This window comes from Anomalospiza imberbis, chromosome 30 (assembly GCF_031753505.1).
Source record: "Anomalospiza imberbis isolate Cuckoo-Finch-1a 21T00152 chromosome 30, ASM3175350v1, whole genome shotgun sequence".
Lineage (NCBI taxonomy): Eukaryota > Metazoa > Chordata > Aves > Passeriformes > Viduidae > Anomalospiza > Anomalospiza imberbis.
In genome coordinates this window covers 1,701,886-1,713,099 of record NC_089710.1, presented here as the reverse complement: position 1 = coordinate 1,713,099, position 11,214 = coordinate 1,701,886, and positions in this window count along the sequence as shown.

The window sequence follows — 11,214 nt, the reverse complement described above, 5'->3', positions numbered from 1 at the left end:
AGGCCGCCCGGCCCCTCGGTAGACCTGTTTCCCTGGCCGGCCTTGTCCGCAAGGCGCCGGGCCTCTATGCAGACATGTTACCCTTGCTGGCCTTAGCCTCCGGCCACCCAGCCTGTGGGTAGAGCTTTTTTCCCTGGCCGTCCTTACCCTCTGGCCACCCGGCTCCAGGGTAGACCTGTTGTCCTGGCAGGCCTCAGCCTCCAGGCGCCCAGTCCGTAGGTAGACTTGTTGCCCTGGATGGCCTCGGACTCCAGACGCCAAGGCCCTGGGTACACCAGTTGTGTGGGCCCCGTCTTGGCTTACCTCCGCCCAGGCCCTTGGTAGACCTGTCTCCCTGGCCGGCCTTAGCCTCCGGTCGCCCGGCCCGTGGGTAGACCTGTTGTCCTGTTCAGCCTTGTCCTCCTGCCGACCAGCCCGTGGGTAGACATGTTGTCTTGGCCCTGTCTTGGCTTTCCTCCTCCCGGCCCCTGGGTAGACCTGTCTCCCTGGCCGGTCTCGGCCTCCAGGCGCCGGGCCCGTGGGTAGACCAGTTGCCCTGGCCGGCCTCGGTCTCCACGCAGCGGGGCCCAGGGTAGTCCTGTTTTCCTCAGCGTGCGTCGGCCTCCTGGCGCGGGGACCGTGGGTATACCTGTGTCCCTGGCAGGCCTTAGCCTCCGGCCGAACGGCCCTAGCCTCCAGCCGCCTGGCCCCTGGGTAGACCAGTTGCCCCGGCCGGCCTCGGCCTCCAGGCACTTGGCCTGTGGGTAGACCTGTTGCCCTGGCCGGCCTCGGCTTCCAGGGGCCGGGGCAGTGGGTAGACCTGTTGCCCATGCCCGCCTTAGCCTCTGGCCGGCTGGCCCGTGGGTAGACCTGCTGTGCCAGCCGGCCTTAGCCTCCGGCCTCCCGGCCCCTGGGTAGACCTGTTGCCCTAGCCGGCCTCAGAATCCAGGCACCGGGGCCCTGAGTAGACCTGTTTCCCTGGCCAGCCTTAGCCTCCGGCCGACCGGCCCCTGGGTAGACCTGTTTACCTGGCCGGCCTCGGCCTCCAGGCGCCGGGGTCCTGGGTAGACCTCTTTTCTCAGCCCCAACTTGGCTTACATCCACCTGGCCCCTGGGTAGACCAGCTCCATTTCTGGGGTTTTACGTTCTTAGTTAGGCGTCTATGGGGGTTCCAGCCTCATTTCTGGGGTGCCCAATACAGTGGGAGGGGTCTCTGTGGATCCCAGCCCCATTTCTGAGGTGTCCAGTCCATAAGGAGGGTGGAATCCCTGGGGGGTGCTCTGTAGGTGTCTGTGAGTTTGCAGGCCCCACATCGGGCAACTCCTGAGGGCACTCGAGACAGCACCCTGTGTCCTCCATCTTGTAGCCATCTGCAATGTGCTAAAAAACGTAAAACCTGAACTTTGCACCCATGTGATATACTAAACTACTCCCTACAATCCATAAAATCCCTAAATACTCACTGGCCCGAGGGATGCTCTGTCTGTGTCCTCCCTCAGCACCCCTGGGCATTTCCCACTGCTGGCCACCATCCGAGCTCGGTGGCAGCTCCGGGGCTCTTCCGGTGCTCCGCCGCCGTTCCCATCGCCGGGCCTGCACTGAGCCTTGCCTGCCGGCACACGCCTTTTATAGTCCGGGAGAGCCCCGCCCTCTGGCCGACAGCCAATGGAAGTGCAGTGACGTCATAGTGGAGAGGCGCTGTGCGTCATGGCCGCTCGTGATGTCACAAAGAAGGATATGGGGCCAGAATGAGAGAGTGATCAGACTGGTCGATGCAGAAGGCGATTGTGTGCTGATTGTTCCAGGTGCTAATTGGTTAGTTCAACACTGAGCCTGGGGTATAGCCGGGAGTGGGTGTGACTCAACTGTGGGGGTCCTAACCCCACTTCTGAAGGTCCCAGCCCCATTTCTGGTGGTCCCAGAGCCATGCGGAGGGGTCTCTGGTGATCCAGGATTCATTTCTGGAGTGCCCGGCCCCATGGAGAAGGGTCTCTGCAGGGTCCCAGCCCAATTTCTGGGGGTTTTAGGTTCTTAGGGAGGGGTCTGTGGGGGTTCCAGCCTCATTTCTGGACTGCCCAGTCCATCGGGAGGGGTCTCTGTGGGTCCCAGCCCCATTTCTGAGATGTCCGGTCCATAAGGAGGGTGGTTGCCCCGGGGGGTGCTCTGCCGGTGTCTGTGAGTTTGCGGGCCCCACGTCAGGCAACTCCTGAGGCTACTCCAGACAACACCCTGTAACCTCCGTCTTGGACCCATCTACAATCTGCTAAAAAACGTAAAACCTAAACTTCGCCCCCATGTGACATGCTGAACTGCTCTCTACAATCCATCAAATCACTAAATGCTCATTGCCCTGAGGAATGCTCTGTCCGTGTCGTCCTTCCTCTTACCCGGGGGACGCTCTGCCCTTCTCCGTGGTCCTCCCAGCACCGTCCTCCTCGCTCAGGAGCAATGCTCCGCTGCTCTCGGTGCTTGTTGCCCTGGGGCATGTTCTGTCGGTGTCCTCCCTCCTCACCTTAGGGCAGTCCCCGCCGCTGGCCACCCTCCGCAGCCGATGGCGGCTCCCGGGCGCTCATGGTGCTCTGCCACCGCTCCCATCGCTGGGCCCGCACTGAGCCCTGTGCACCGGCACATGCCTTTTATAGTCTGGGCAAGCCCCGCCCTCTGCCCAACAGCCAATGGGAGCGCAGCGACATCATAGTGGGGATGGGCTGAGCATCATGGCCGCTTGTGATGTCACAATGAAGGAGTTGAGCAAGAATGAGAGAGCGATCTGATTGGTCGATTTGAATGGCATTCCTGCGCTGATTGTTCCTGGCGCTGATTGCTTAGTTCAACGCTGAGGGTGGGGCATGGAAGCAAGTTGGCATGGCTCATGTGCACGGCTCCTAGCCCCAGTCTGGGGATCCCAGGCCCATCGGGAGTGGTCTCTGGATCTCCATGTCCTATTTCTGGTGGTCCTAAGCCCATGGGGAGGGGTCTCTGGTGGTCCCAGCCCCATTTCTGGGGAATTTAGGTTCATCGGGAAGGGGTGTGTGGGGGTCCCAGCCTCATTTCTGGAGTGCCCAGTCCATCAGGAGGGGCCTCTGGGGGTTCCAGCCTATTTCTGGGGTGGTCAGGTTTATGGGGAGGGATGTCTGGGGGTCCCGGCCCCATTTCTGGCGTGCCCAGTCCATATAGAGTGTGATTCGCCCCCATGTGACACGCTGAACTACTGCCTACAATCCATCAAATCCCTAAATACTCACTGGCCCGAGGGATGCTCTGTCTGTGTCCTCCCTCAGCACCCCGGGGCATTTCCCACCGCTGGCCACCATCCGAGCTCGGTGGCAGCTCCGGGGCTCTTCCGGTGCTCCTCCACCGTTGCCCGGGGGGGTGCTCTGTTGGTGTCTGTGAGTTTACGAGCTCCACATCGGGCAACTACTGATGGCGCTCGAGACAGCACCCTGTATCTTCCATCTTGTAGCCATCTACAATGTGCTAAAAAACCTAAAACCTGAACTTCGCACCCATATGACACGCTGAACTACTCCCTACAATCCATAATCACTATCCCTGCACCCCCTTTCCTTGGATCTTAGCGTCTGAACCTCCTTTCCAACTCTGCCAGCTCTTCATGTTCCCCCTTTCCTTGGCCTGTGGACCCCCCTGGATCCCCAAACTTTCACTTTTAGCCCCCTCAGCTCACCCACATCTCCATGTCACCCCAGTGCTCCACTCCCCGCAGTTCCTGGAAGTGGCACTGTTGGAGCCCAGCCCGGAGGTCCCCCAGTCCTTGACTGTGGGGGATGTGCACGGGACTCCCCGCGAGCGCTGCGACAGCGAGCGGGGCAGAATGGAGCCGCAGACACCGGGGATCTGGGTGGGAGCTGAGCTAGGACTTTGGGATAGCCAGAGCTGGGATATTAGGCTAGCCAGAGCTGGGACATTGGGATAGCCAGACTTTGGATACTGGGATAGCACAAGCTGGGACATTGGGATAGCCAGACTTTGGATACTGGGATAGCCAGAGCTGGGACTTTGGGATAGCCAGACTTTGGATATTGGGATAGCCAGAGCTGGGACATTGGGACAGCCAGGGCCAGGATATTGGGATAGCCAGAGCTGTATATTGGGACAGCCAGAGCTGGGATACTGGGATAGGCAGAGCTGGGATATTTGGATAGCCAGAGCTGGGCCATTGGGATAGCCAGAGTTGGGATATTGGGATAGACAGAGCTGGTATATTGGGATAGCCAGAGCCAGGATATTGAGATAGCCAGAGCCGGGACATTGGGATAGCCAGGGCCAGGATATTGGGATAGCCAGAGCCGGGACATTGGGACAGCCAGGGCTGTGATATTGAGATAGCCAGAGCTGGGCCATTGGGATAGCCAGAGCCAGGATATTGGGGTAGCCAGAGCTGGGATATTGGGATAGCCAGAGCCAGGATATTGGGATAGCCAGAGCTGGGATATTGGGATAGACAGAGGTGGGACATTGGGATAGCCAGATCTGGCTCAAAGACAGGAACCAGCCTGTGGCCGACAGTGACATGGAGACAGGGCAGGTACAACCAGAGCGGGGGGAGTGGGGGGAGCTGGGGGCTGGGATGGGATCAATGGGAATGGAGGACTCTGAGGGGGTGGGATGGGATCTCTGGAGATGGGGGGGATTTCTGGGGCTGGGATGGGAATCCAGGGAGCTCCAAGGGGCTCTCTGTGGCTGGGACACGACTCCATGGGTCTGTTCTCTCCTCATTCCCAGGTCTGCACAGGGTGCAGGTGGTTTCCAGCTGTGACCTCCTGTCCAACGGAGTGTCCATGGATCCCACCAGTATGGCTACGAGGGCTGGGATTTCATCTGCTTCCAGCTGGGATCTGGGAGCTTTGCAGTGTCCGACGGTGCCACCTGGATCACCCAGAGGTGCTGGGAATCCAAAGGGATCATGGTGGAGCAGATGAAGCATTACCTGGGACGCACCTGTGTGGAAGGGCCCCCAAAATACATCAGATGTGGTCGGGAGGCTCTGGAGCACAAAGGTGGGTGTGGGAGGGGAAGGGCAGCGCCAGGGGAGTGCCCTGTCCCTGCCCTGAGCCCAGCACGAGCCTTTCCTTGGGTGTTGTGTGCCCTGCCCGGGGCAGGAGGGCACTGCCGGAGCAGCTTTGGTGGCCCCGGGCACCTGGCCATGCTGCAGCCACTGCAGGGCTCCTGGGGAATGTTCCAGAGCAGAGCTGAGAGCAAACAACAGTTTCTGGAGGGGATTCTGCCCCTGGGCCTGTGCTGGGAGCCCAAGGGCAACAGCCCAAAGTGCTGGAGCTCAGTGTCCCTCGGCCAGGCTGTGTTCCCTGGCTGTGCCCTGTCCCTCGGCTGTGCCCTGTCCCTGTGTCCTGTCCCTTGGCTGTCCCCTGTCCCTGTCCCCTGTCCCTCAGCTCTGTGGGGCCGGGGGTGGCAGCAGGACCTGGGGCAGCCCTGGGGGAGAACAGCCCTGAGCCCCAGCTGGGCCAGTTCCCCCCGTTCCCCCCAGGTCACTCCCAGCATGGGCCCTGTGGCTCCCAGTCACCACCAGTATGGTCCCAGTCACTTCCAGTTACACTCATTGTGATCCCAGTATCATCCCAGTCACTCCCAGTATCATCCCAGTATGGTCCCAGCATGTTCCCATTCACCCCTATAATAGTTCCAGGCACTCCTAGTATGGTTCCAGTCCTTCCCAGTATAATCCCAGTATGAACCCAGTCACTCCCATTATGCTACCATTTGCCTCCAGTGTGGTCTCAGTCACTCCAAGTCACCCAGTATGATTCCAGTCACTCCCAGATACTCTCAGTATTATTCCAGTAACTTCCTTTATGATTCCTCTGTGATCCCAGTCACTCTTGGTCTCTCCCAGTAAATCCCGGTTTCCCCCAGTGTGCTTCCACTCACTCCATCCCGCCGCCACCGGAGCTCTGGCATGTCTGGACTTGTCTCCATGCTCCCAGCTGCAACATCCAGCCGGGCAAAAGTGTCTCCGGGGTGAAACACCGCAGTGGCTGCTATTTGGTTCAGCAGCAGGGCCAGACAAGCCAAGGCACATCCTGTCCTCGATATCGGTAGCACCAATATTTTGGCAACCTGATGTGGAGGCTGGCCCGACCCTGCCGCACCGATGGGACACTCCGGAGCTCTCGGAGCCTCACAAGACCACGGAGAGGCTTTAAGGCAGCTTGGCGTCCACTGGCAGAGCTTTGAGGACATAGCTCTCCAGGAGAGACTTTGGGCTTTATCCACAGAATACTTGTGGATGTCCTGCACCTCTGGGAAGCGCACCTCCTTTTTGGTGAGCCAGACCTTCCCAGAGGAAGAACAGGGCAGCTCCTCCTGCCCCGAGGAGTCCTGTTCAGGTGAAGAGAAGACCCCGCCGGACCAGGACACCGATTTGGGTGAGTATCCCCGCTCCATAGCGGGGTGGGGAGCTCAGAAACAGTCCCTGACGAGGGACTTGTTCTTTTTCGCTCTTATTTCGAGCACGGCAAGGCTGCGCAGCCCCGCGGGGTCGGGAGCGATAGCCCCGGACGGCGCGGCTCTGCCGTTTTTAAAACCCGCGTGGCAGCGGCAGCGCCGCTGGCTCAGGGGGAGCGGGGGGCTCTGCCCGCCCCCTCAGCGCAGTGCAGGGCGTTCGGATTCTCCCGCGGCGCAGCGGGCGGCGGCGGCGGCTCCCGGGAGCGGCGGGAGGGCGCGGGCAGCGGGGGCAGAACCATGGCTCGGGCTTTCTCGCTGGGCGTGGGCGGCGCTGAGCCGCGGCTCCTCCGCATGGCGCGGGGGATCCCTGCTGCTGCCGGCGGCAGTTTTAAAAGCCGCACAGGCTGCTGCGCTGGGCAGGGCTAAAAGCTGCGTGTTTTGGCTTCTTGACCGCGGTTCCTGGAAATCGGTAGCGAATTCGGGTTTGTTTTTTGTCGGTGTGAGGTTGGGCTGTGCCTTTTACATCTACAATGGGGGCTAAGCTAAGCACAGCACAGAAAGGTGTGTATTATCAGATTATAGGAATGCTAGTTAGTGGAAATGTATAGTTTTCTAAGGGAAAATTGAAACAGTTTATAAGGTGGCTTTTTCTACATTTCCCGCAAGTTTCTCCTGAACAAGTCCACAATACCCACTTTTGGGACACAGTGGGTCACAAACTGATAACGTTGGGAAGGTCTGGGGACACGTCTTCAGCTGAACTTGTGTTTTGGAGTTTGCAAGTTCGATCAGCTTTACTCAAGCAAAGGGAAGTGAAGGAAAAGCCAAATAACAAGGAATGTACCTCTGCTCTTCCTATTTCTCCCCACCCCAGTTCTGAACCCTCTTCCCCAAAACTCGGTATTTTAAGGAGTGCAGACTCTGCTCACGCCCAGGGAAGCCGGCTCCCTGAGCATCTTAAAATGCCCGAGTCCCACTGGCCACAAAGTCCTGGCCAGACCGCGTGGAATTCTCCCCACCCTGTCTCCCCAGCCCAGAAACCCCGAGCACGTGTTGGTTTTTTGGAGAGCAGTGACCACCCAAATGGCTCCCAGTCCCCAGAGAGCCAAGAAAATGGAGGATGCCATGTGGCACCGTGCCCTACCTGGTCTCCTTCTTCCCATGATTCCCCTCAGCATCCCAAAAATCCTTTCTTTCCCCTCACCCCCCTGATCCTCGTGATACCTTCCCTCCCCCAACCTTACCTGGCACTCCCTCAGCTCCGCCCCTCCCCGCAGGGGGCATCTGCCAACGTGACGTCACCAGGCATCCCCGCCCCCTCTTCCCACGGTGGCCCCACCCCCTGTTCCCACGGTGGCCCCGCCCCCTGCCCGGGTTCCCACGGTGGGGGCTCGCCCACTGCTCGCCCCTGTAGCCACACCAGTGATCCCAATGCTTCCCGTTCAAGGGAAAAGCAGCAGGAACTGCAGAGCCAACGCAGGGTCCCGATTTCTCACTCGCCCCTGTCTCATATCAGCATGCAGGGCAAGGGGGAGGAGCCACAGCTGCTAATTGGAAAGCTTTTGCACACCAAATAATAAGAGAGATTTGCAAAACACACCAACAGTATGGCCCACAGAGCCCATGCTTCCGTGGCCTTTTAAAGGCCGAACTAGGGAGGACTGTGCTAGTCCCACATGATTTAAAACAGCTTTTTTCGTGCCTCATGACCTCTACAGAATTCAAACTATGGGAAGTGGCATGGAAACAACTGCTGAAAGAGGCCCTCCCAGACTTGCATGCTGATCCAAACACAGCAAAGGATGCCAGTGGTGCGCCAATTACCATCAAGCATCTCTCCGGTGAGGGTCAGTGGTCTCTGGCCCCAGTCCAAGCTGCAGTAATCCCTGTGGTAGTCCTTGAGAGAGTCAGAGATGCAGCTGAAAAAGCCTTCTTTGCCCTTCAACCTGACGGCCCTCTCGAGCCATATAGTAAGATCACACAGCTACCATCAGAGCCTTTTTTGAAATTTGTGGAAAGGTTAACTAGAGCTATTGAAATCCAAGTTAGGAAAGAAAATGCAAGGGAAGAAGTTTTAGAGGAAATGGCATTTGCAAATGCGAATGAACAGTGTCGAGCTGCGATTTTAAGCTTACCTTTAGAACCCCCCCACACTAAAAGATGTGCTTCTAGTTTGTAACAGGAAAGTGCCTCTGAGGAGTGTGGCTCAGGACACCAGACCAAAGCTGCTGCCAAGGCCACCACAGAGAGTCGCCGTTGCCAGCCCAGCGCCCGTTCCATCAGCACAGTGGCACACTGGGCAGCAGCGAGGACCAGCAATGGTTGACCCCACAAAGCCATGCCTGCTTTATAAGAACCTTGGGCACTGGGTTAACCAGTGTCCCCTGAAAATGCAATTGGAGGAATTTAAAAATAGCAGGGGTGGAGAACTACAAGTGCTCCCAGGGAGTCAACAACAACAAAAAAAACCTAAAAGGGGTTCTGTGGTTCTGTGCAAGCACGGGGCTCTGGCACCTCTGGGACCTCAGAGCCTGCTGTGACCTCAGCCTGCTGTGACCCCAGAGCCTGCTGTGACCTCATGGCCTTAGCTGCACCCCCAGAGTGTACCCCCATCTGTACCAATTGACTGCCCTGACTGTAAATGTTTGGCTTGATCCAAGATCATTCCTCAGCAATTCCTTTCTTTTGCCTGCTGACTTTGACTGTGACCATGTCGCCCTGATTTTTTAGGATTTTCTAAAGCCTTCTGAATTTACATTCTTGTAGAGAGCTTTCTCACGCAACTTTCTGTAAACAACCTCTTGTTTTGCATTCTTTCATAGAGGCGGAGAAATTTGATAGTCTGGTAGTTTGTCCAGTGTTGTTGGAGAGGTGGCACGTTCACCTTCCAATCCACTGGCACCTTTTGAGAACTATAAATGATTGGAGTCAGAAAAAATAAATTCGTCTCTTCATGGTGACCAAAGCTGTGGTGCGTCATTTTTCCTTGTGTCCTCTGGTGACATCTGGTGGCCGCCGGCGCGTACTACAGCTAAGGTCGGGTCAGAGTGTGCTCACCCCCCCCTCCCTTTGGCGTTTTGCCTGCGGTGTTAGTGATGGAAACCTCTATCGGTTTCGGGATGGAATCTCTGATGTTGGATCTCTGGAGGAATGTCCTGGAGAGGAATCGTGTTTCCGTCTCCTGGAGTAATTTTGAAAGGCTGTTTTTGTGGGCAAGGCAGCAGGGGTTCTTTTCTGACTTTAGGGAGGTGATGTCCCGGGAAGTGTGGTCTCAGTTGGGGGTCAATCTCATGGGCGCCCTGTTTGATGACTGTTCTGTGGACGTTGGACCACTGCTGGTGCAATGGAAAATAGTGGACACGGCTTGGCCGGGATCTGAATTTGGTAGCTCTCGGAGCTCTTTGGGGGAACCGTCTGTCTCGGACGTGGACGACGGGGACTTTGAGTTTATGCAGGATGCGGGTGCTTCCCCTTCTCCCCGAGACGGTGAGCTGGCAGGTGGTTCCTCCTCTGAGGTGGATCGGGCTCCCAGCCCGCTGGCCTTAAGCGAGCGGTCGGTGGAGCCGGCTCGGCCGCCTCGCCCCGCTCCGCGTTGCAGGCGCACGCAGTGAGCCGGCGGGGCCGGCCGGGCCGCCTCGCCCCGCCCCGCGCCGCAGATGTAGTGAGTCGGGGGAGAAATCGCCCTCTCTTTGTGCCTTCCCGGCGCTCGGGGGCGAAGAGGGGCCCGTGGATCAGTCCTCGCCTCTGATTGCGTCTGATTCGGTGACAACACTTTGTCCAAACTGCGGTGTTTCTACCACATATCCCCTGGGGGCAGCGAGAGCGGGTTCGCCCGTTTCGATCTTCTGGGGGAAGGTCGTCTCCCGTTCCCGAGCCCGCGCAGCCTGCTGGGCGTGCGGCGGCAGTGGGAGCCGCCGGAGCCGGGGCGCTGGCCGCTGTTCCTTCGGGCCCCGGCCCAGCGCTCCGCCCGGCGGGGGCGGTGTCCGCTGCGCGGCTCCGCGGCACGGCTCCGCCGCTCCTTGGGCCGTGCCGGACTCCCTCGTGTCGGCCCATGATAACGTGACTCCGCACACCGCGTCTCTCTCTGTGCCCCATCCCTCCCCGCGCCGGGGGCGGGGGGCGCCGCGCCGGGTCTGCGTTCCGCGCCGCAGCCTGTGTCCGCCGCGGTGCCCTCTGCCAGCGCTGCGGCGGGCGGCACCGCCGAGCTGTCGGCTGGTTCGGCTCCGCCTTCCCCGCCTGCCGCGGGGGCTGAGGTTGCGGTACAGCGGGGCTCTGAGGTGTTTACCTTTGGCGCGACTGCTGACGCGGCTGGCGGAAGACCGGTGGGTTCCCGTGGCCGCGGATCCTCTCCATCAGCCCTGTGGACCCTTCCCCCCTGCCAGGTGACCGTGCGTCCGAGGGACCACGGGCGGTTTTGGCAGGAGGTCCTGGGTAAGGCTGAGGAGATGTGCGACTCTTGTCTCCTCGCAGCGCCTGCAGGATCGCGGGGGAGGCTCCTCTGGCTCTGCTGATGCTGCGGGGAGCGTGGTGTCAAGTGATGCTGCACTGCCTCACAGTCAGGCGGCTGCTGCTGTCCCTGTGGAGCCCACGGGATGGGACGCGGCGGGTGATGCGACCTTGACAAGGGGTCCCCAAGCTTTCCCTGTGCTTAGGGGTGTTACTCACAACACACATCAACCTTTACCGTTTAAGACACTGAAGGAAGTCTGTGATACCGTTGCCCAGCATGGTGTCGGGTCTGCTGAAGTTATGCAGACGCTTCGCATGCTTGTTGCTGAGATGCTGACACCTTCCGACATCCGTTCTGTGGCACAT